This window comes from Rattus norvegicus, chromosome 8, assembly GCF_021556685.1.
Source record: "Rattus norvegicus strain SHRSP/BbbUtx chromosome 8, alternate assembly SHRSP_T2T, whole genome shotgun sequence".
Classification (NCBI taxonomy): Eukaryota; Metazoa; Chordata; class Mammalia; order Rodentia; family Muridae; genus Rattus; species Rattus norvegicus.
This window is the reverse complement of record NC_141541.1, coordinates 57,282,242-57,306,920: the sequence shown is the minus strand read 5'-3', so window position 1 is coordinate 57,306,920 and position 24,679 is coordinate 57,282,242. Positions and strand designations below refer to the sequence as shown.

The 24,679-nt window shown below is 46.2% G+C and overlaps 1 long non-coding RNA gene and 1 pseudogene across 1 annotated transcript in view; both read right to left on the bottom strand.

Annotated features, from left to right (window-relative positions):
• Window positions 1-6,487, bottom strand: part of LOC134480047 (uncharacterized) — a 71,179-nt gene extending 64,692 nt beyond the window's left edge. Inside the window, exons 1-2 of the long non-coding RNA XR_015627249.1 lie at window positions 6,309-6,487; window positions 3,816-3,929 (exon numbers count right to left, since the gene is read on the bottom strand). This is a non-coding gene — a long non-coding RNA (uncharacterized LOC134480047). The remainder of the gene's footprint in view (window positions 1-3,815; window positions 3,930-6,308) is intronic.
• A 14,026-nt stretch (window positions 6,488-20,513) lies between these two features.
• LOC120094541 (U4 spliceosomal RNA) lies at window positions 20,514-20,587 on the bottom strand (annotated as a pseudogene).
• Between the last annotated feature and the right edge of the window lie 4,092 nt (window positions 20,588-24,679).

Here is a 24,679-nt window from a genome sequence, read left to right as displayed (position 1 = left end):
TCCACACAAATTCAAAAGATTAGGAAATTCCCAGAAGTCCACCCATATGCCCTCTCCCCCCAGAGTTTCTGGACCCCTTTTCAGGACTCTATAAGGACCCCCTACCTCCTGGCAGCCTACACATTCCGAGAAATGCAATGTCTGCAGAGTCTGGTTTCCAAGGTCTTGACCTCCCTGTGGTGGTTTCTGTGACAAATGTCTCTCAGGCCCAGGGATCTTGGAGGAGGTTGGGATTTGAGTAGAGGTAATCAAGCTGAAGAGAGATGCTCTTCCACACAGCCTAAAAACAATTACCAATCTCAGACTTTCAAAATGTCAGGCTTGGTTCATCAGAACTCTTTCCCAGCTAAGAGGTATTAACAGCCCTGAAGGAAAAAGCTGAGTCAGACCCAGGATCTCACAGTACTGATGACACTGGGAAGGGGATACAGTCGGGACCTTACAGTAATGGGTCTTTTTGTAGTGGTGCTTGGACAGAAAGGCTACTGTAAAAACTACCCAGATGATGAGATCCACACCCAGGCTGCACACAAACAGACTGCTGTGAGTGGTCTATGGTCTATCACCATCTCCAGGAGCACATGTAAGGGTCCTGAACGAGCAACTATTCAAACAAGAGTCCAGCCGGAAGATCTAGAACCATCTAGAATATGTGACTGGAGTCAAAATAGAAGCCTCCAAAGCCTTGATGCCATAGCTAGAGAGAGCTCAGGAGCCACAGAGAGTCAGAGAGCCACAGTGAAGAGAGGCAGTTGGTGGGTAAGAAAAGAGGATAGTTCACCTGGGTGGTCAGCAACGGAGATTTTACTTAAGACTACTGCCCAGGCTGGTGAGATGGCTTGGTGGGTAAGAATGCCCTTTGTGTAGCCATGAGCACCTGTCTTAGGATCCCTGACTCCCAGGTAAAAGCTCAGGGGTGACTCTGCCTACCTGAACCACCAGTACTGGATGTGGGTGGGGGTGGGGGTTTCTGGGGCTTGAAGGCTACCAACCTAGTCAAGAAATGTTCCAGATCCAGTGAGAGACTCTGTCTCAAGGAAATGAGGCAGAGAGCTACTATAAAGAAGAGTAATCAATGTCCTCCTCTGGCCAGCATGCATGGGATGTGTACATATCATAGGCACACACACATGTGCATGCGTGCATACACACACATACACACACAGACACACACAGACACAAACACATACACACACAGACACACACATACACACAGACACAGACACACACACACATACACAGACACACACATACACACAGACACAGACACACACACACACATACACACATACATACATACACACACATACACACACACACATGTAACAGCTGCTATGCTGAAGAAGGGACTAAAGATTACTCCAAATGAGACAGCTGAAGCCTTACAACCAACACACCGTGGAAAGGAATACGAAACAATATTTTTTAAAATGTGGTCAGATAAGAAGCAAGGGTAGGGTGGGGGAGGAGGATCTTGCTAAGATATTAAAGATAACAAGGTTGAGAGGATCCTCAGGAAACTGCTTTAGCTGGGTCTTTACTTTATGTGGCCTCAGCAATCCAAAGACAGGCACACCAAGGATGAGGTCTGCTCCAAGAGAGGCAGGCCGCAGATGACACTGATGAAGGTTAGTTGCAGTGGAAGTCCTGGTCAGCTCAGAGTGAGGCTATCAAAAATGGCTGGTTCTCCACCCTATGCTGAGACCAGGCCTTTTCTGGTGTGACTGCAAATCTCCTCAGGAGGCAGACTCTTCCCACCCTTTGAATCTAGACTTGCCTATCCTGGTGTGATTTGCTTTGGGTGGTAGAAAATGAGAGAAGCAGCATGGTGACAGCTCTGGTGTCTGGATCTAGGGATGCTCTGTTTCTCTCCCAAGTTCATCCTGCCACCTCTTGTCTCTGTCTACCTCCTCCTTCTCCCCATCCATTCTCCTCCCTGACTTCCTCCCCTCCTCTCCTCTTCTACCTCTCTTCTCCCCTCCTCTCCGTACATGTTAGCATTTCCAGTCTCCATCCAGCTTTCCCTATCCACATTCCAAACTATCCCAGGAAGTTCTGCTGGCCTTTCCTCATCCTGGTCCTTCAAGAACTTTTATATCGCCAGACTCCTTCTCTGTGTTTTTATGGTGTGACTTAGGAAGAATGCAAGGGAAGAGGGTGAGAATCCAGAGAGGACTAGAGGACAGAGGACAGAGCTCCCAGCCTTCTGGTAGTTCAGGCTGACATTGCCCTGAAGAACCTGTGGAACAAAACGTTCACGAGAAATGAAGCCTGGCCCAAGAGTGGTTTGTCTGTTCTCCTGGTGACAGGGAAGGGAGAGAGAGCCAAGTGGGGGTGGGGAGAGAGCTGGAAAAGCACTGCTGGGATCCCCAGGGAGCACTCTGGAGTAATTGCAAGTGCGAAGGTACTCAAGTAGGCTGCAAAGTGTAGGGGGCTCAGTGTAGGAGGGGACTTGGGTGACTTACTGTGGGGATTGAATTCAATTGCTCTTCGAGAAAATGCCAGCGAGACAGGAACTCCTGTTTAACCACCTCAGCTGCTAGAGTTTGCTTCTTAAAACATGATTCAGGGAGAGTAATGAACATGAGACCCCGGATTTTATGAGGGGAAGGCACATTAAATCTGTACCTAATCTTCTGCATGGTTTCTGCGACTTAATAGCCACTTAATAAATGGCGGCGAATCACTGTTATTGTTCGCCATTGGGTTTAGGCTCTGAGCCAAGTTCTATGCCCGCCTCAGAAATGACAGTTGTGAGTCTTTCCCCATCTCTCTAGCCTCATAGCCCTTCTGTCTCACTTCAAGATGTTTGTTTTAATGTGGCTCTTTAAAAAAGGACGTCTTGACTGTGTCAAAACAGAGCTAGTAGAGATGAACATTGTTTCTGTATCCAGAACTTTCTCACAAATAAAACAAAACGTACCTTAGATGTGGTCCCGCTATAGGCAAGAATTAGAGTCCAGAAGGCACCTGCTCATAATTTTTATGTCAGAGAGCCAAGAATTGGGCCAGAGACACACAGAGAGTGGTAGTGGGGGGGCGGGTGTTAAGGAATAGAAATGATAAGCATAAAAGTGGACCAGAGAGCTAGGAAGGTCCAAGGCTCAGCTGCCCTGGGCCCCTGAGAACAGTGACCCTTTGGGGTCATTTACACAATACTTTCCTTCTCACAGTTTGGTGACTGAGGGCTGTCCTTTACATGTTACCACGTGTGGGAGTGTCTACTCTTTCTCTCAACTGGATTCTTTCCTGTGTTAATCTCGATGTCTCTCCCTCCTCTCCCTCCTCACCCTCCTCTCCCTCCTCTCCCTTCTCTCCCTCCTCACCCTCCTCACCCTCCTCTCCCTCCTCTCCCTCCTCTCCCTCCTCTCCCTCCTCTCCCTCCTCACCCTCCTCTCCCTCCTCACCCTCCTCTCCCTCCTCACCCTCCTCACCCTCCTCTCCCTCCTCACCCTCCTCTCCCTTCTCTCCCTCCTCACCCTCCTCACCCTCCTCTCCCTCCTCTCCCTCCTCTCCCTCCTCTCCCTCCTCTCCCTCCTCACCCTCCTCACCCTCCTCTCCCTCCTCACTCTCCTCTCCCTCCTCACCCTCCTCACCCTCCTCTCCCTCCTCACCCTCCTCTCCCTTCTCTCCCTCCTCTCCCTCCTCTCCTTCCTCTCCCTCCTCATTCTCCTCTCCCTCCACAGCCTCTGTAACTCATTTCTCACTGAGTTTCAGCCGGACACAACCAACTAAGGAGTCAACTGGGGTTTGGTGTTTGTGAGTCTGTGAGCATTAAAAGGAGACAGAGTGTATGTTTTAAGGCAAGGTCTCACCACGTCATTCAGATGGATCTGGAACTACCCGCATAGACTAGTCTGGCCTTCAATTCGTGCTCCTCCGTCAGCCCTCTGTTAAGTAGGTACATAACTAGGATTCTCCTGTAGTGCCTAAATAAAACAGATGCTGCTTAGAGTCAGCCAAGAAATATATCTTAATCTTACTTCTTCCTTCAGGATAAAATGTCACTGTCCTCAGACTGAAAAGAACCCTCTGGACATCCTCCTGTTTGGAGTGCTATCCTATTCATGAGTCCCAGTTCTTAGATAAAATCTGTGAGGGACATTATTTGAGAGGATATTTTCACCATGTGGTTATCTATTGTCTAAGCTTCCAAACCAAACCAGACTACAGATTCTATTCCTATCTTTGCCTCCAACACAAAAGGTGTCTCCACCCCAGTAGAGTCATTGTGACCTCCACAAATTGGAAGACTGTCTAGGAATGGCCTGTGAGTTCAAAAAATTATTATATCACATCTACAAGCTATTTTTGTTTCTTATTTCATTTTCTTTTTCTACTTAATTGGTTACAAATGAACATATAAAGGGCAACACCTTTGGATACATAGATACATTATTCAATGATCAATCACGATGCTTAGTACAGCCATTACGTTACGTTTTTCATGACGACAGCATTCAAAGCACATTTTCTAATGTGAGGTGCAAATTATTGTTGAAGATAGTCCCAACTGTGCAGGAGAGCACTCAAAATTATTTCCCAAATCTGCTCGAAGCGTGGTGCCCATTGTCTGATCTAATCTACTCCCCTCGTCCATTTTGCAGTAATGGCTATTTCAGTCTGTACTTCTAAGATGCCATTTTTAAAATTACCATACATAGTGTTGTATGTTTCATTAGGTTTCATTCTCAAATGGGGTCTGGTTTGTTGATTCTCCTCCATCTTCTTGAGCATCCCAGGAACCCTTGTTCCCTTTCTCCCCAGCCCCCAACTTTCCTCTCTGACTTCATGTCACCTGTGTTCATTACCCTCTCCTTTCTTCAATTCCTCTCTTTCCTTCTCATGGTCTCATTTCTAGTTATAGTTGACCCCCACACTCAACCATGCTTACATCTCTTCATGCACATAACCATTGTGGGCCGGAGTCTACCCTGAGAGAACATCCATGTCTCCTTTCTGATTCCCTTGATTCCCACCGTCCATCTCCATACATTTTCCTGAAGAACCATTTTGGTTGTTTTTCTTTTTTTACAGCTGAATAAAATTCTAGTGTGTATACTTACCAAATTCTCAGTATCTATTTTCATCTGCTGATAAACAACTAGGCTGCTACTGATCCCCCTACTAGCGCTCTCTCTCTCTCTCTCTCTCTCTCTCTCTCTCTCTCTCTCTCTCTCTGTGTGTGTGTGTGTGTGTGTGTGTGTGTGTGTGTGTGTATGTACGTTCATGGTATTTTCTGTCGTTTTCTATTTTCTTGATTAACATACCATTACACAATTGCAATTGTATGAGAAAGAACCCTAAATATGTTTCCAAAGTACAAAGGGTTCTTATAAATAAAAAAAACACCAATCTCAGTTCATAGAGTCCCCTAAGGCAAGAGCTATACCCTCCCTAGCATCTGGAACTCTCTAGGCCTTGCCAGAGAATTAGCAGTCAAGCCTTGTCCCGGGAGTCACTTGGCATCACGTATCTCTTAAGAGATTCCCAGCTCTGTGAGGGCCATGATGTACATAGGTCGTTCTGACAATTAGCGCGCCCTGCCTCAGACTGGCTAATTTTAGTTCAACTCTGCAGCCTATGTTGATATAGACAATCTTCCCTTTGCTTAAGGCCTCGGTCTCTCCAACTGAACGATGGCAGACTGTGGTGGTTAAATGGTATCAAGATTAAGCTCCTGGGTCGGAAGTGAGGGGCGGTACTTTTCTGGTCTCGAGCTTGTAAGGAGGGTATCCTCAAAGTGAAATGCAGACTGACACCTGAGCATGATGTGTTGAGGGGCTGGAGCAAGAGAGGAGTTGAATAAGGGTGGGAGGGGGGTCATGCCTTGGATCTCACAGTAACTGCTTGCTGTGAAGCGCCATCGGGATATGCACTGTGCCAGACACCTAGACAGCTTGCATTGCCATCGGATCACATGAGGTTTTTAAGTTCTCACCCCCAAAAGCCGCGTTACAAAAAGACTCCTTTCCCTTTTTCCATTATGCAAATCACCTTGGTGTCTATTGATTACATTTGCATGTGAAGAGGGACACCGGGTTTGAGGCTGATGCATTTTCGCGTGCATTTTTACTTAATCCGCTTGCGGGAGGGAGGTGATTATAGGCACAGGTATGAGAGCATTACTGTCGGCAGCTAATAGAATTTGTTACCTCCGGAGGGTAAGTGTAGTCTGACAGTGGGATTAGTACAGGCAGGTGGGAACAGAGCTGGGCAGACACAGCCCCTCCTAACGGTCCTCATCAAAAATTCTTGCTGGCTGCTGCTGGAGGCCATGCACTGTCTGACCTGGCCTGGGGACTTACCTAATGCTGAGAAGTGAGTAATTCAATAGAGAGAGGCTGGTCCACTTTGCCCCGGGCTCTGCACGAAGATCAGCTTCCTTCTCTTTATGCCAGTAGGTCTGTACTTCCGTATAGCTTGGCAGAAGATGGTCGCATTATGCCTGTGTGTTGGCAAAGCAGCTAAACTCCCAGGCTTGGCTAGTCAGAAAGAAAGGGGCCTCGCAGCTGTTCAACTATCTCCTCCATACTTTGCTCTCCATATTATGCCTCCTTTGAATTCAACATTTAAATTTACCCATTAAGTTCTAAAAGCTATGGCACTGAAAGCTAAAGTTGACAAAAGGTATGCCAACCCAGTCTCTGACAAAAACATAGTCCTTTCAGGGAGGAAAAAGAAAATGTCCCCTCTCACAGAACCGAATTCCTAAAACACATTTCTCTAAGTATGAGGCTTCTGCACACAGAGGTATCAGGAGGCTTTTCTCCTGGCTGCTTTTTTCCCAAGAAAATTATTTTCCCTGTATTTCCCAAGAAAATAGAGAGCAGCCTGAGGCTGGGGATGAGCAGTGAGTGTCCCATAACTCTCCATAGCCCTAAGTAACTGCTGAAAGAACAAAACTTGGGTTTTAGTTGGCTAGTTGTTAGGCTTATTTGCATGTGCCTGTACATGCACTGCGAATTCGGGTGTGTGCCCGTGATGCACAAACACATATGTGCATATGTGAGGGATATGTGTGCAGGTGCTTATGTGCACGTGCTAGACAGTTCAACTTGGTCTGAGGCTGGGGTCTTCACCTCCCATATGGGAGTGGTTATGGGCACCATTCCCACTGGGCATTTACAACAGTGCTGGAGAGCTGGACTCTGTTTTCCATACGAGCTTGCCCAGTGAGGCATCTCCCTGGTCCCCTAATTGTTTGTTTTTAATCATTTTCTCAGCCTCTACTGAGGTAGAAAAAATGAATGAGAGAGAGTACAGGTTCTCCAAGAGGCAGCTTGAAACTTTCACATGCCAACCTTTCAGCAAAAATTGCTTGTCACTGCTTGGTTAAAAATGAACCAGGAGAGCAGCTCGAGGCTTGTGACTGTCACGGGGTTGGGGGGGGGGGGGGAGGAAATGAACCCTGATGGCAGAGGCTTTAAACTGACTACAAAGCTCACAGGTAATCTGATGATTGTGAACATAATTAGCGGTTTATTCCCAGCGCAAAGCTGGCAGAAGCTAGAAGGCAAATACTCGCTAATGAATGTGGTTGGCCATCTCCTGTATCAGGGAGACGCCTACTAGGATTTGCACGCGGCGAGTCGTTCAGGAGGGCTCTAATATGGGTTGCTGGAGACTAAGGTGTTCATTAGATGGACAAACAAGGGACACCAACACGAAAGAAAGTTCAGACACCAGCGCCAGAGACAGATGGCTCATGTGGCAGAGGAGGGAGTCTCACTGCAGTCAGGCTCTCTCAGATATCCCTGACGGATGCAGATGAGAGGTAGGCACCAGTATGTGGCACTTCCAAGTGACATACATCTTGGGGTTCACAGATCCCGTAAGTAGGGTGTCTGTCAGTATCTGTGAGTGGTAGGCGAACTTAGGCAAGACAGCAGATAGACCCTAACATTTCATTCTTACTGCACCCATCCTCAACGTCAGACTACACGGAACAGTCTCAAAGTTGAAGCCGAGAGTGGTACAATGTGACGAGTCATTTCCCCCCAGGTGGCCTGAGAAGGTGACATTCGGATTTCACACCAAGGCTTATGTCATCCTGGGCCAAACAGTTCTCTGGCCCATTTCAATAAAAACTACACTCAGTCCGAGACTCTGGGTGACTGTTCTCTGTTCCTGTCCCCATCTGTCCATCTTGTTAATTGTGCAAGACGTATTTTATTTCCAGGGTTTCATTTCACGGAATGCTCGCCTATCAAAAAGTTCTGGTCTCTATTTCAATCTAGATGAGGCATCCCTAAACATTGAGTTCCTTCACTGAGGGGCCCCAGTGGTCTTCCAACTGTCCTGTCACGTGCAGGGAGAAATGAGCACGGTTGATCATGAATTTGAAGCCAGGGGTAAAGCTCCAGTAAGGGCAAACACATTTATCTCCTCAAATATGTATCATCTGTTTGGACTCAACAGCCAGCCAGGCCTCTGAACAAGGGACAGCATGCATACAGTTCACTCAATGGGCAGCAAGCAAGGCGAACTATTGGAAAACAGGCTTTTGCCTACATATTTTTTTTTCAAATGAGGAGTTGTCAAATATCAACTAAGGAATACAGCAGGAAAGACTCAGAAACCAGTGAGAGACGTTTAAAAGGCAGAGAGTTGAGGGCTGGAGAGACAGTTCAGTGGGTAAGAGCACTTGGCAGTTCTCAAAGAGGACCTAGGTTCAATTCCCGGAACCCACATGACTGCTTACAACCATCTGTAACTCCAGTTCCGGGGGGATCTGATGCCCTCTTCTGGCCTCCACAGAAACGAGGCACTGATTTCATGCACAGACATACATGCAGGCAAAACACCCCCACATAAAATAAGCAAATAAATAAAGATAAAATTAAAAGAAATAGTCATAGTTTTTTTCTTTTTCAGAAGAAGAAAGAAGGGATTTATGTTGTGAAAGTAGGATGCTGTATTGTTTTTAATTTGGTTTGTTTGTCTCTCAACTTTTAAAGTATGTAACACAAAGTTCTAATTCAGAGAGCAACTTCCTCTGCCACTGTCCAAACCCCAGATGCCCAAGAGACAGGTCAGGTGATTCTGAGGATGTTGTGGGTTCCTTCCAGGAGCCCTGAATCCCAGATGGAGACCCACACACCGAAACTGCTCAGAAGTCAGGTCAGCCATGACAGTCCTGGGCTCTGCCCTTGGTCCTGGCCTCCGTTCAATGTGCACTGATCTCATCCCCTACCACCTCCTCCATCATCCACTCAGCTTAATTTAAACGATTTCTGTGCCACTGACTATCTGACCTCACCACCGAGGTCATAACGCTGAGCTTCTGCCTCCCGTAGTCTGATGTCTTCAACCACAAAACTGGCCAAAGTTTATATACACCCAGACATAAATTCGTTAAGTAGCAAAGTGTTTTCGAAGTGTAGACAAAAGGTCTCCAGGATACACAGGAGGTTAAGCTTGAAAACATTTGAAGAATAAACAAGGCAAGTAAGATGACTCAGTGGCTAGAACATAGCCCACAAGCCTGGAAACCTGAGTTTGATCCCCACATCCCATGTAGAAACGGGAGAATAGAACTGACTCCACGACGTCCTCTGAGCATCACATGTGCCCTCACATATACATATCATATATACACACAGTAATAATAGTAACAACAACAACAACAACAAGATATATACAGAAAAAGCTAACTCATACTGTCTGTGAGTCTTTTCCTCTTCAAGCTCAAACGCTTGTCCATCACTCCCCACAGAAGCATGCCTGTGAAAGACACGCTAACCTATATGTGTACGAAAGAACCTAACACCTCTCTCCTTATCATCCAATCCACAAGCAGCTTCTGCCCTGTGGGTTTTTGTTTTGTTTTGGTTTGGTTTTTTTGTTTGTTTGTTTGTTTGTTTTTTACAGTTGCTGCAATGAGAAGTCTGACAACATAAATTGAAGGAAAAAATACATGGTTTGTGCTCACTGTTTCCAATGGTTCAGCCAACCTCAAGAGCCTGGGGTTGTGAGTGTATGGCTGAGGACCTGGACCTCATGCAGGATGGGAATCAGAGAGCAAAGGCAGATACTGTGAGCCCAAGTGTTGCCAGAGACCTACCTCCTCCAGGTGAGCCCCACCTACCAAAGTTGTCATCTAGGGACCAACTTTTGAAAACATAAACTCACAAAAGGCCTTTCACATTCAAAGCCATGACAACCCCTCTGGGGTTGTCCAAGAAACAGTATTACCTAACCTTACCCTCCTAATAGCCTTGCCAACTGACTGAGAGACAGACTTAAGGGGAAAAAAAATCCCTGTCTTCTTGAACAGTGAGTCAATACAACATTTTCTTGGCTGGCTGTGATAGGTCGTGGTTGTAAACAGTGGAGAGGGTGAAGTGTGGGGGAATGTTGACTAAAGCAGTCTTTCTTGTGAGTGAGATCAGTTTTGTTTGGGACACATTTGTTACCTTTGAGAGAGCACTTGACACCAAGCAAATGCTCCCTTACGTTCTGTCCTTCCAACTGCTCTCACTCCAACCTTTGATATCATCTCTAACTTCTTTCTCTCACTCTCCACATCCAACTTGTTGTGAGACCCTGTAGCTTTTACCTTCCAAATACATGCAGACTCCAACCACTCTACCCCAGTCCACAGCTAGGCCACCTGGTCCAAACGTCATCTCTCATTGGATGTATGTACGCATTCCCCACTGGCTGTCGTGTACATTCCCAGCCTGCCAGCATCTCAAGCTCGCCCTTTTCCTGATGTACTTTATTTCATAGCTGCTTCCTTCTCCTCCTTCCTCTAGAATACAGGGCAAGACTTGATGTCCATTCCCCAGCTCCTGCAGTACTGAGTGGATGAAGGAGTACTTTGGAGAGCCAGGTAAAAGCCTCAGAGTTTTATTGTACTCACTGAACATCTGTGTCCCAATTTTGCTGAGAAAACCGTGACTTGAAGATTCAGCCATTTGCTCTGTTTCAAGCTAACAAATCACCTGTGTGGAATCTGTATGTGGGCTCATGTGACTCCAGAGCATCAAACAGCAAGCATAATTTCTGAATCTCAGATGTTAGTGAGGAGTGATCTCCTAACTACAATATTGCCCAGGTTTGTAATGAAAGAAACCCAGTAGGTCTAAGGAGGTTAGGTGTGGGAGGCAGCCATGGCTCTCTGCCCCTTCACCAGGAGACTGTGCTAGCCCAGGGTCTAGGAGTGGGTCAACCCATTGGCCTCACCTTCAGAAGAAGTTTAAAGACACTCTACTAAGCCTCACCATCTCAGCAGAGGATAAAGGGACAGGCGAGCATTTGAATGCCAGGTCTCCTGCTGTTTGAGTCTAAATCTGCTCCCCAGAGTAATGAAAAGAATCAAATAAAGCTTATTCAAGAAAGCCATCTCTAGTTCGGTGGTTCCTAAAACATACAATCACTATGCTCATGTATGTCCTCATTTATATGAGTTTTGCTGAGCTCATTAATATCACTGACCTTTACAGGGCACCCTAGAGGGTCTCTTATGGTCACATAAAGACTAGAACTGAAAAGGTTCAAGCTGACCCACAAATGCAGGCCTGAAATCCCAGCTATTACAGAGGCCAAGACATGAGGATTATAAGCTCAAAGACTACCTGGGATAAAGAGTGAGTGAGAGGCCACCATGGACAACCTCGTGAGACTATGTCTCAAACTCAGGAAGTGACGAGAGCTAGAGATATAGCTCAGCAGAAAGTGTTTGCCCAACATATGCAATGCCTTAGGTTCAAACTCCAATACCACAAAAGACTTCAATAACATGAACAATATGTTTAAGAATGGACAACCACTAAATGGCAGCATTAGCACTGGATCCTAAGTATCTCAGAACCCCCAATACATCCTCCCTCACATCTGATGCTTTCTTCCAGTCCTGTGTCTCCCCCCGACTCCCCACGCACCAACCTCTCTGGCCTGGTTCTCAGCCCCATATAACAAAAGCAAACATAGCCGCACCAAAATGACAGGATGACTCAGGGCAGAGTAGGAGAGGTCAGTGATCTCAAATTAAGGGGAACTGAAGCAGAAGGGGGGGCAATCCCAGGAAAGAACCTGGATTCAGAGACAGAAAATTCCAGAGCATACTGTGAAGACAGGGAGCACCCAGTGTGGTAAAATTGAGGCTTTCAGAAAGGAAACTGGTTGAAAATGTGGGAAGGACTAGAGTTATGGTAAGGAAGACCTGACACCATGGGCCCATGGGGACACCAGCTGTTTCTGGATAAGTGAGTGAAGATCACGAAAAGGAATTGGGGGATGAGGCCAACAGGCTGGGGAAGAGCCAAGCAGGATGGTGGCACCAAGAGATGGATGTCAGAAACACCATCCTATTGATGGTAGGCTCCAAGCTTCTGTGGCAGCAGGACATTAGCATATACAGCATCCTCTGCCTGGACACTGCCCACAACCACCCACACCCGCTGCTGCCTACCCTACTGTCTCTACCATAACCTTCCCAGCCTAGTCCTAAGCCAGGATTTTGCATTCTCTTTCATTGTACTCCATCTCTGCCCCCCCCCACACCCTCACTGCCCCCACCTTTAACACTTGTGAGATCATGAATGACCCTCCCCCTAGCCCTACCCCCACCCAGTAGTCCTGGTAACTTCTCACCACCCAAGCAGGCAGGGCCGCAAGGCTGCCATCAACTGGTCATTTATGCTGTCTTTGCTGTGTTCCAGAAGCAAATGGTCCAGGGGCCCATTAGACCGATGCCTGAACTCACTTGGGGAAGTAGTGACCTAATCAAAGATTATGTGGACAGGGTGGATAAATCAAAGGGTGGGAGCTTATGCATGTTCCCTCGATTCACTATCATCTGGGGAAGCCCCTCACATCCTGAGCCCCAATCTGCCACCATCCTCTTAGAAGGCTTGCAGAACTGTTTATCACGTTTCCAAAGTGATTGACTTCTGATGAGAGGTTCCGGAGCTCAGGCAAACGCGCCTGGCTTACAGGGTATTGTGAGTAAAAGAAAAGAAATAACAGGTACGCTTCAAGTGTGGGAGCTGAAAAAGAAGCTAATTAAATGTCAGGGCTGGAGTTTAACCCACTTGAAGAGGGTGTTTCTATTCTGGAGTCACTAGTTTCTCATTCCCAAACTCAGACTCTGAAACACCCACCCTGGCTAGAAAAGCTTACGTAGGAACCCTGTGAGCCGAGGCGGGCTGCAAAGCTGGCCACTGGATTGGATGACAGCCCGGTCTTCCCGTCCACACAGATTGGATTGGATGATGGCCCTGGTCTTCCGGTCCACCCAGACTGGATTGGATGATGGCCCCGGTCTTCCGGTCCACCCAGACTGGATTGGATGATGGCCCCGGTCTTCCCGTCCACCCAGACATAAGACTTCGGAAATAGAGGGCTTGGGAGATTGGAAGAGCCACAGGCTACACTCATTCGTCTTCATTGTGTCTGAAAGAAATGAAAACAGGACCAGGAGACAAAGCTCTACCAACATGGCATCGGAATGGTCATGTTTGGAAGCAGATAACAGTGAAATCAAGACATTGTAGCTCGAGGCAGATGCAAGGGACTGGCCCATAGTGAGGTCTGCTCTCCTCACATGCCAGACCCTGGACTTTGGACTGTTTGTTTGCATCCCCGTCCCAGGGACAAGTCTTTGTGACTGTCTCACAGAGAGAACTGGCACCGTGCAGAGGGGTTTCCAATCTTCTCTGACTAGAGAGGTGGGCAAAGTGGTAGCCCAGAGCTGGCCCCTCAGGGAGTCGTGCTGCCTGAGGCTGGAGTCATCACCCACTTTCCTAAAGGACACAGGACCCTCTGGTCCCCTGCCATCCTCCCCCTGCCTTCAGGACCACACTATTCTTCCACCCTCAGAAGAAAAGTAGGAAGGGCATGCCTTGTTGCTCCCGACTGCCTTCTGCATAGGAGAAAGGGTTGTAGTAATCGTGAAGTTGGTGCCTTCTGTAAGTCCTCTGCCTAGCAGCTTGAAGAATGTTTCCCTGGGACTTTCTCCCAGCTGGTGCCCACAACCACCCTGCCTGCTCTGTAGCCAGGAAAATGGAGGCCCATGGGTGACTTAGACTACACAATCTATTAAGCAAGACTCCTTTTCTAGTGCTCTCCCTGCCCCACTATTCTACAGAGTCCCTGCATTCTCAGAGCCAGGCCCCTGTTAGGCTAGAATTTCCAAGGTAGAAATCCCAGCTGGGGCACTCAGGGTTTAGCAACAGCTGCTCACCAGGCCTGATAATCCCTCCTTCAACCTGGAAGTCCAGGGGCTCGGAAACGAGTGTGAGAGGTATAAATAAATCTATGCCAGGAGCTCTTTTATTTTTTAATCATTATTTTAACCATCTACTTAAACAAGTAATTGTTCATCATCTATTCCTTTTTCTTCTCCTGCCATCCACGAGTGCAGGAGGAGGCGAGGAGGGACGGCGAAGAAGGGAGGAGGGAGGATGAGGAATGAATGAATGAAAAGCGAACAAATCCCTCCGTTCCAGGCAGCAGCATAAACCACTTATTATGAACAGAGGCCCCGAGAGAGTCTTGCTTTTAATATGATTTGGATTAAGTGAAGAAAAGGAACATGGGCTCCCACACACCTTGGTGTGATTGAATCAGTCAGCCACAAAGGCTGTCTACCCCCCACCTTACAGGCACTCCCAAGCTGCAAGGCCACCTCCAGGAATGGGAGTGGGGAGTGACCTTGGTCATCTCTGTCTGGGCAAACAAGGGTTGGGAGTTTATTCCATCCGTGTGCCTGAGGAGCTCAGACCATACATGTTTCACCAGGGACAGAAAACACTACCCTCAGGAGAAGCAATCTAGCGTCCTTCATCCCATTACCCAGGGGTTCTCTCTCAAAATGTGTGTGTGTGTGTGTGTGTGTGTGTGTGTGTGTGTGTGTGTGTGTGTTCTTTGAAGACAATGATAAACACTTAACCAGGAACCAACATGCGCCGTCACCCTCACAGCATGGACTGGGTGATGGGGTATCCCAGATTGTCTGCAGGGCCGCATGCCTCGGTTCCGGTACAGTATCTTATGACGTATCATAAGACATATGACATATCATATCAATTTGCTATCTGCCCTAGTCGTATGGCACATACATCCAGGTTCCTGCAAAGTGGCTACACTTCCAGATTCCTTAAATATATTCATTGCTAAAGAAAAGAGCTTGTCCCTTCCATATGTAAACTCTACCTTGGAACCCTGAGAAGTGTCTTGTGTGTATGCTTAACTGGGCTTTTTACTTGCTCTGGACTTAGAGGTCACGGTAAAGAGCCGGGTTAGAAAAGCTTAAATATGCAGTTTGTATTTATTTATATCCAATAGCATTGCCTGAAAGATTTGGTGGAAAGGCAGCTCAGTCAGCATAATACTTACCTCATGCACACAAGGATTTGAATTCAGTCCCAGAACCCAAATAAAACCTGGTACTAGAAGGTCAAAGACAGAAGATTCCCTGTGGCTCTAAGGCCAGCTTCTCTAACCTAATTGGTGAGCTCCTGGCCAACAAGAGACCCAGACTCAAACGAGGTGGATGACATTTCCAAGGCTGACATCTGAAGTTGTCCTCTGGCCTCCACACACATGCACACTGCCCTTACACAGGCAGGCATGTGGGCACACACACAAGCACACATACATGCACGAAACAGTTCTTAACTGTTTAATATGCTGTGGGGGGGGGATAAAATGGCTGCTCCACGTAAGTTTCTTGGGCACATTTTGAATTGGTTATTCAGGAAACCTTATACCTCTTGAGAAGTAGTAAGAGTTCCAAGACAATGTCTTTTTGGAGAGAGTTTACATCCATCTACATTAGTGAATAGCAAATGAAAATAAAGGAATTTTTAGCTTCTCTTCCCATCACTGCCCTCAGTGTGCAGGTGAGGGATCTTATACAGGAAGAAGACATTAGAGATCTGGTACCTGCCCAAGAAGAGATGATTAAAGGTGGCCAGAAACTGAGAGAGCTTTCTGCGTCACAGGGTTATCCTAGCTTGCTGTGTGACACCTCCCCCAGCCTTTCCTAGACTCATCCACTTCCCTGTGCCCCTGAAATTCAACTCCTATCCCTTCAAATTCCATAGAAAAAGTAGGTTATCTGCTCTTTCCTTGAGTCTAATGCTCTGGTGCTGTGGGGATGCGATAAATGGTGTGTGTACACCTTCCTATTGTCAGTTTATTTCAAAGACTTGGTAATTACAAAACAAATAAAGACCTTCCTACAATGGCACCATGAAATCAGGATAGACACCTACTGTAATATCCAGCTGGGGCAAGAAGTATGCATTTAGAAATGCTGGGTGCTTAGCTTCTGGGCTATCATGAAGGGTCCTCTCAGGGGGTCCTTCTGTCAGGGTTGTTATCACCATCTGTGGAAGTCACTGTGTCTCCCACTGTGCTTCACTCTACTACTGTTGTACACATGCTCACCATTAAGGTCCCTCACCCGTGCCTCTAACTCCTTGGATATTAAGTTTGACTAAGAGCCTTGCTTTTACCCATGGCATATAAGTAGACAAGGCACATGGATCCAAAGCTCTGAAGAGGGCTCGTGTTTATGGTAGCACTCTTTCCCTCCAGCTCTCCAGGGCCAACACAATAGTCCCAAAACACTGAGGTTCTTCAGTCAGCCTTATGCTGGAATGAGAACCCACAGAGAGCAGCCCTGAACCAGACCCTCAGCCTGGGACCAAGCACAACAGAGCCACGGGTGACCTGCAACTCAACTTGACTACAGAAAGCATGGGGCTTAGAGGTTCAGTCAGCCACCAAAGCTGACTCTGTGCTCATTTACCTGATCCATGGCAGATCCCATCTGGATGTGAACTGAATGTTCTCATTCAAGGCAATTTAAAGTAAAGACTGAGCAGGGTATATTGAGAGAGAGAGAGAGAGAGAGAGAGAGAGAGAGAGAGAGAGAGACAGAGACAGAGACAGAGACAGAGAGACAGAGAGAGAGACAGAGAGAGAGAATCTGTGTGTGTGCGTACATGCACATGCACGCATGTACATAATAATTAGTGAAAAAGAGGCCATGAATTTGAGAGAAACCAATGGAGGATGTACAGAGACAGGGTTTGGAGGGAGGAAAAGGAAGGGAGAAATGGTATAATTGATTGTATTACAACCACAAAAATAAAAGAAAAAATGGTAAGATGGAAAGATATCTCCAAGTTTCACTGTGTTCTATTTCCTAGGCTGGGTACATAGTCACTCATTCATGCATGCGTGCATTCATTCATTCATTCATTCATTCATTCATTCATTCACCGGCAAGTAAGCATTGTGGTAAGGACACAGGCTCCCAGTACTCCCTGGCCTCAGAAGCCCCAGCTTCTCCTCCCACCTCCAGTAAAACTCACCACTGACACTAAGTGCTTAGAATAGCAAAAGGCACAGACATCCTGCCATTGCTTAGCTTTAAAATTGGGTGCAGAGAGAGACTGGGATTTTTAGCGAGGACCCAGACCTGATCTGAAGGTAGAAAATGCTACCATGAAGCAGAAAGTTAGAGATAGGTATAGAAGCAGAGCAGAAGTTAACCAAATCAAGGGCAGACGAGGGAATATGATTCCAGGCTGGGCAACAGCATCTTAAAAATTCAGCATGGCTGAGTAAGGGAAAAGAAGCATCATTTAGGAGGAGCTGGGGGCGGGGTGGGGGAGGCAGAGGGCAGGGGTGCTCATGAAGCCTTGTTCCGAGTGTTGAAACATTGGGCTTTCATCCTAAGAAAACATCAGGAGCCGGGGATGTAAAGCCCGAGAGAGAGATCAGGCTCGCTGCTATAAAAGATCACTCTGACAGACCTAACACAAAATGATTCGGAAATGCCGGAAAAGAAAGCACAGATGGGTCCCAGCCACGCGGCGGGCTGAACGCATCGTTCTTGATTCCTCCCAGATGCGACTGAAGTGATGACAGCACGGGGACTTAAAAGGCATTAAAAACGACAACAAAAAGGATGTAGAAGCGATGAACGCCCGCAGAAATGTAAACAAATTTTTCGAATTTGAAGAGAACAAAAGCAAGAAGCAACAGAAAAACACTTAGCAAAGTAAAAACAACTGAGCCTGCTCAGGAGAAGGTGGGAAACGGGCTTGTGTGTATACAAGACCCCAGGCTGCACCAAAAACCTTCCTGGCAGGATGCAGGTATGGCTGAAACAGAGTGCCTCAAAGTCCATACAAGGTAACATTATATGCTGCCTCCCTTGCAGCCAGGAAACTAGGAGCTTGGGCTCTCAGGGAGGGTACCAGAGACGAATGCCAAGATGGCAGATGGGAAACAAGGGTATCGATCTAAAGTCTATGTATTAAAGGTAAGCCTCCCCTGTCTCCCATTCTGCTTCTAGAAGCAGACACCCAAGTATCTTCCCTACCCTTGCCTCTCCAGTCAAGCAGTAGACCAACAGATAGAATGCCCCGCCCCCCAAAATCGAACTGGTCAAATGGAAAGATAACAGCAAGGTGCGGGCTGGAGAAGATCCTCAGTGAGTCAGCATGGTCTCTGTCAGGGAATCAAACCCATGGTGGAATTCTTCGAGTACCAGGATTCTCAGGCTGAATCCTATTGCTGCCTTGTTAAGTGCCAACCACACACTTATCAATAGATTTCAGGCGGTCTCTAAGTAGGTATGGTCTCTAATGCATACCTATAGTCCCAGCACTCTGGAGACGGAGGTAGTGTGATTACTAAAGTTCAAGGTCAGCCTGGGCTACGTAATGACAGCTTATTTCAAAAACAAAGAAGGAAGGGAAGGGTGAAGGAAGGATAGAGGGAGGAGAGGAGGGGAAAGGAAGGGAAAGAGGGAGGGAGGGAGGGAAGGAAGGAAGGAGGGACGAAGGTAAAGAAGAAAAGAAGACTGTGAAAATAGATTCCAAATACAAAATGAAACATTCACCAGGTTGTTTGTTTGTTTGTTTGTTTGTTTGTTTGTTTGTTTACTTAGACAGGGTCTTGCCACATTGCCATTGCTGGCTTGGAACAAAGTGGCCTTGAATCTATGACGATCCTCTCTCCTTTTCGCCTGCCTCTCAAGCGCTGACAATACAGGCCCGTCCCAAACTAAATCAAGACAGGGAGGAGAGGACCCTCTCAAATGACGAAGAACAATCCGAAGAGTAGAATGGCATTCGCCACACTCACAGAAACTACATGGAGAGAGAAAAGGAAATTAGAGGATGCGGCACACTTAAAAACTGAGAAATGCTGGTTTTAAAAAGCAATAGAAAGTTTAAAGCACTCATGCCCATGGGTTGGAAGAATTAATATTGTAAAAGTGGGTAGCTGGAAAGACGGCTCAACACTTAATGTGCTGCTCTCCAATAGAACCTGCGTTTGGTTCCCAGCATCCACATGAGGTAGTTCATTGCCTGTAATTCCCAGCTCCAGGGGATATGATACCCGTTTCTGGCCTCCACAGGCACACCTACTCACACCTACTCATACACGGCACTGACGCACACACATGTAGAAAAATAAAAATGAAACCAATAAATCTAAAGATACTTTCAATACTGTGAAATAGAAAAAAATATTTTTCAAAGTTTATTTATCCTTTGAGCTAAAAAAACAACAACAACAAAAAAAACAGACAACCAAAAAGAAAATAAACACACACAGTCTTAAAAATTCATTTGGAAAGCCCTCAGATCGCCAAAGCAATGCCGGGCAAAAAGAGGTATCACCATATAAAATTTCAAGTTATTTTACAAAGCCATAGCAACAGAAAGAGGGATGAAGATCAGTGAAACAAAACAGAAGATCTAGAGAGAAACCCTCGCAGCTGCAGTCACCTTACATTTAACAAAGATGAAAAAAATGCACAGTGGAGAAAAGATGGCCTCTTTAAGAAACAGTGCTAGGAAAATCTGATATCCCTACACAGAAGATTAAAGTAAACCCTCATTTTTCATCCTGGGCAGAAATCAGCCTCACATCAACCAAAGACATTAATGTAAGACCAGAAGTTGAAGTGCTTAGAAGGGAAGGTAGGGAAATTTTCAATATATAGAATAGGCAAGGAGTTTCTGGATAAGACTCTAGTTGCTCGGGAAACAAAGCGTACAGAACGGGAGAGCCACTACCACTCTACATCGGATAGACGATTCACAGTTTGAATACAAAAAGAACTCAAAAAAAAAAAAAAAAAAAAAAACCAAACAAGAAACATTGGTGACGAAGCCCAATAACTGTGGAAGAAATGTACAATGCTAGGGTTTGGTCTGGAGCTGCTATGCATTCAAATGCTAAGTACCGGCCCCCCAAGACCTAGCTGCAGTCCCACAAGCCCATTTTCATACATCAAATGATGTTGTGTAAACATTGCTCCCCGATTTAAAGCTATTGGTTAAATAAAAGTGGCTACAGCCAATTACTGGGGAGAATAGAGGTGGGTGGGGCTTCCGATACCAGACTGGGGATCACAGGTAGGAAACAAGAGAGAATAGGAGGTAGGAAGCCGCCATGAGAGGAGACTGGCTGTAAGCACACGGCCGGGAGAAGTGCATCCTGAGGACAAGCTGAAGGAACAAAAGGCAGCCTTCAAGTTTTCAATTAGCAATAATCAAGCCTCGGATAAACCTCATTGGCTACGATACTGCCACTGCGCAAAGCTTAAAAGGCAGCCTTCAAAAAGACTAAGACAGCAAGTAACTTGGAGAGCGCAGCTGGGAATTAACCGTCTAGCCTATACAAAAATAGACTAGGGATAATTGCCTAGTAATTGTGCTAAGTTGATTAGAAAAAATCAATAGGACTCAGTCTCTATTACTGGAGGGCTGGCTGGGTCATAGGAAGAACTAATAAACTTATTAAATACCATTTACAATAATTCAACCTTATCACCATCAGAGAAACGCAAATAAAAACTGTGAGAGCCCACATTGCCCTAGGCAGCAAGGTAGTCATTAAGAAAACAAGCAACTGAGGATTGGAGAGATGGCTCCGTGGTTAACAGCATGGGTTGCTCTTCCAGAGGTCCAGAGTTCAATCCCCAGCAACCACATGGTGGCTCACAACCGTCTGTACTGGGATCTGATGCCCTCTTCTGGCACTCAAGTGCATGTGCAGACGGGGCATCCATATAATTAAGTTTTTATTTTGTTTTGTTCTTGTTTTTTGAAATCAATTATTTTTTAATTATTGGATTTTTAATTTACATTTTAAATGTTATCCCCTTCCCCGATTTTCTGTCCATAAACCCCCATCCCACCCCCCCCTTCTATGAGGGTGTTCCCCCACTCACCCAATCCTCCCCACCTCCAAGAAAACAACATTCACACCTTTAGGAGGTAAGGAGTTGGGGACAGATCTAGGAAGAGTTAGGGGGAGTAGTATGGGGATGGGTATGATCAAAATACATTGTAAGGCACTCTCCAAGACGTAGCACAAATGCTGTCTGTGAAGGGGAAGTAACAGCTGCTGCTGCTTCGAGACAGACAAAAGGGAACACATGGCTAGTGGGGATGTAAATCGGCCCAGCCTCCACGGAAATTAGCATGGGCATTTCCTAAAAATAAATAAATAAATAAAAAAACAGGCTTTCTAGATGGCACTTGGCTATTCTTGGATATCCACCCAAAGGTCACCGAGTCGACAATCAGACCTACTTGAACATCACTGTTTAGTGGAGCACCATTCATAACAGCTAAGTTATAGAACCGACCTAGGTGTCCCACACAGAGGACTAGATAGGCTAAGGTGGCACATATACAAAATGGAGTTTTCTTCAGCCACTGAGAGGAAGGGAGTGGTGTCTTTTGTGGGGAAATGGGCACAACTAGAGACAGTCATAGTAAGAGAATTAAACCAGCCTCGAAAAGACAAATAAGTATTTTCTCTCATTTGTGGATCCTACATTTTATATAATCACATAAGTTTGTATATGTCTGTATTAAAGTAGATCTGGGCTGGAGAAATGACTCTGTGTCTAAGGGCATGAGGACTAGAGTGCAGATTCCCAGGTGGGCATGACAACTTGGCTATAAATCTAGCTACAAGGCAGGGACAGAGCATCCCAGAAGCAATCTAGCTAGCAAGACTAGTCATACAGCAAATTCTAGGTATGACTGAGAGACCTTGCCTCAATGGATAACGTAAAAGAGCAATCAAGAATGATTCCCTCCAAAATAGTCCCATGCCTCCCCAAGCATGCATACACGTGTGCACATACGCCCCCACAGATGTATTCCCCCACACAAGTATATATACGCATGTTTTACAAAAATACGAAATTTGTATTAGTCCTTTGAGAATTTCTTACAGTGTACTTTGGTCATATTCATCTGCAACATTTGCATGTTCAAGCGAATGTACATACACATCTACACCATATGCATATACATAAAAAGAAGGGAAAAAACATTTTACTACAGCATTGTTTATAATGAAAAATTACTTAATGCAGACAAAATACTTTCTTGCTGTTGGTCAATCAGTCAGAAGTTACCAGCCTCATCAAAACCACAAGCTGGGCCCAATCTATAAATATTTTCCAGGCAAGCATGAGGACTTGATGTCAAACCCCAACACCCACCTAACAAACCAGGCATGCAGGCACCCACTTGTAACCCCAGTGACTGGGAGACAGAAGACAGGAGGATTTCCTACGCTTGCTAGCCAGCCAGTCTTGTCAAATCAGTGAGCCCCAGGCCAGTGAAAAGCCCTGTCTCAAAAATAAAGAGGGCTGGAGAGATGGCTCTTTGTTACAGGCACTTGCTGCTCTTTCAGAAGACCAGAGTTCAGTTCCCAGAACCCACATGGTGGCTCACAACTGCCTGTAATATAGCCCTAAGAGATCCAGTGCCCTTTTCTGGCCTCTGTGGACAATTGCACACACACACACACACACACACACACACACACACACACACACAAATAAAAACAAAAATAAATAATAGTAAGTTGGATAGTACTCCTGAGGAAAGACACACAAGGCAGACTTGTGATCTCTGCATGTCTGCTTATACACACATGTATACCCACATACTTGAAAACACACACAAAATGTGGTAACTTTTTAACGCAGATTCTCAGAGCCAGAACCAGACCAAATGAGTCAGAGTCTGCACTTTAGCAAGACTCCCAGGGGATTTCTATCACCTATTAAATATTCACCGATAGGAATCTCATTAAATGAGCTACAGTACCTCTATCAGATGAAGTTTTATATGTACCTATTAGAAAAATTCTAAAAACCTCAAGGGGCCAACATAGAACAGTTTACATTACAAACCATACTGTGCAAGATGGGAGGAGGCCAGAACAGCATCATCACATGCCTTCATTTATATGAAAAAAAAAATGGGTAAATGCATTACGCTTCTGTAATCTAATTGGTGACCTAATTGGTTCCATCCTTGCCCCAGTTAGGTCCAGATTTTCCTTTTACTCATTCCCTGTGATTACAGTGAGCACGGACTGTTCAGTGTCATCTGACTGAATGGCTAGAGAAGTTAGCTAAGGCCCTGTCTGCGTGACCCAGAATAAGTCACTCCATCGGCTCTGAGGCCCTTTAAGCCAACTCACTAACCTGCAATCTCGGTGGGTGAGAGGCAGTGACTAGAGATTGTCACGAGTTTGAGGCCAGCCTGGTCTGCACAGCAAGTATCAGGTCATCAAGGTTGTACTGCAAGAGATGGTCTCAAACAAGCAGAAAAAAATAGATAAAATGCATCCCAGAGCAAACTGATTCTGTCTGTACGGCACAGCTTTGTCTGGGTCGGAGACGTTGGGCATTGTTTTGCTGGACCCAGAGACAGAATCCAGAGGCAGAATAATCTAGTACTTAAAAGGCCTCTCCAGACTTTACCTCTCAAGCATGCACACACACACACACACACACACACACACACACACACACACACACCCCTTTGACATTTCCCTCCTGACAGCCCCACCCCCTTGAGTCCTCTACTGGCCTGTACCAGCTCTTCCCCAGACTCAGACAAAACAGATACACAGGAGGTCCAGCAGCCTTGCCAGGACTCGGAGAGGACTGAGGTGTCAAGTGGTCCTTTGTCACTTGCAATTTTCTCCTCCTGTGGTCAATAGTCATTTTATAAATGATGCCCTAATAGCCCCTAAGAGCTGACTCAGAGGTAAGTATTGATCAGGCCCTAGGAGATAGCTGCCCTGAGACCTGGAGACGGGAAGGAGGGTAAGGAGTGATTAAAGCCCAATTTACTTTCCCTTTTAGCCAAGTGATTAGCAAGAAGGATAGCTAAGCTGGCCCAGATCTCCAGTCCAACCTTGGCAATCAGCCCCACAAGCCAGGGTGTGCCCGCCCCCAGCAGCCCACACCTTGATGTAAGAGATAAGAAGTTTAATGTGAAAAGCCCAAGATAGCCAGTTGCAGATCCTTTTGAACTGATACGGTGTTCCCTTTCATGGGGCTGGTGTGACTTGAAGGCTGGCTCACCAGGTGCCTACCCGGTGCCCATAGAAGCCAGAAAAGAGCATCATGTCCCCTGGAGCCAGACTTGCAGGTGGTTATGAACCACCACCCAGACTCCGGGAGTCCAGCAGAACAAGTGCTTTAGCCAGCGAGCCGTCTCTCTAGCCCCAAACTGAAGACTTTGAAAGGCTGAGATAGTCTAAACTTTCTTTGAAGCATTCAGATCAAAATCCAAGTCCCTATGAGACCTCAAAATCTGTGACCTCAAGGGGCCTCAGTCTGTAAAGGAAAGTAATAGTCGTTCCTCTCCCA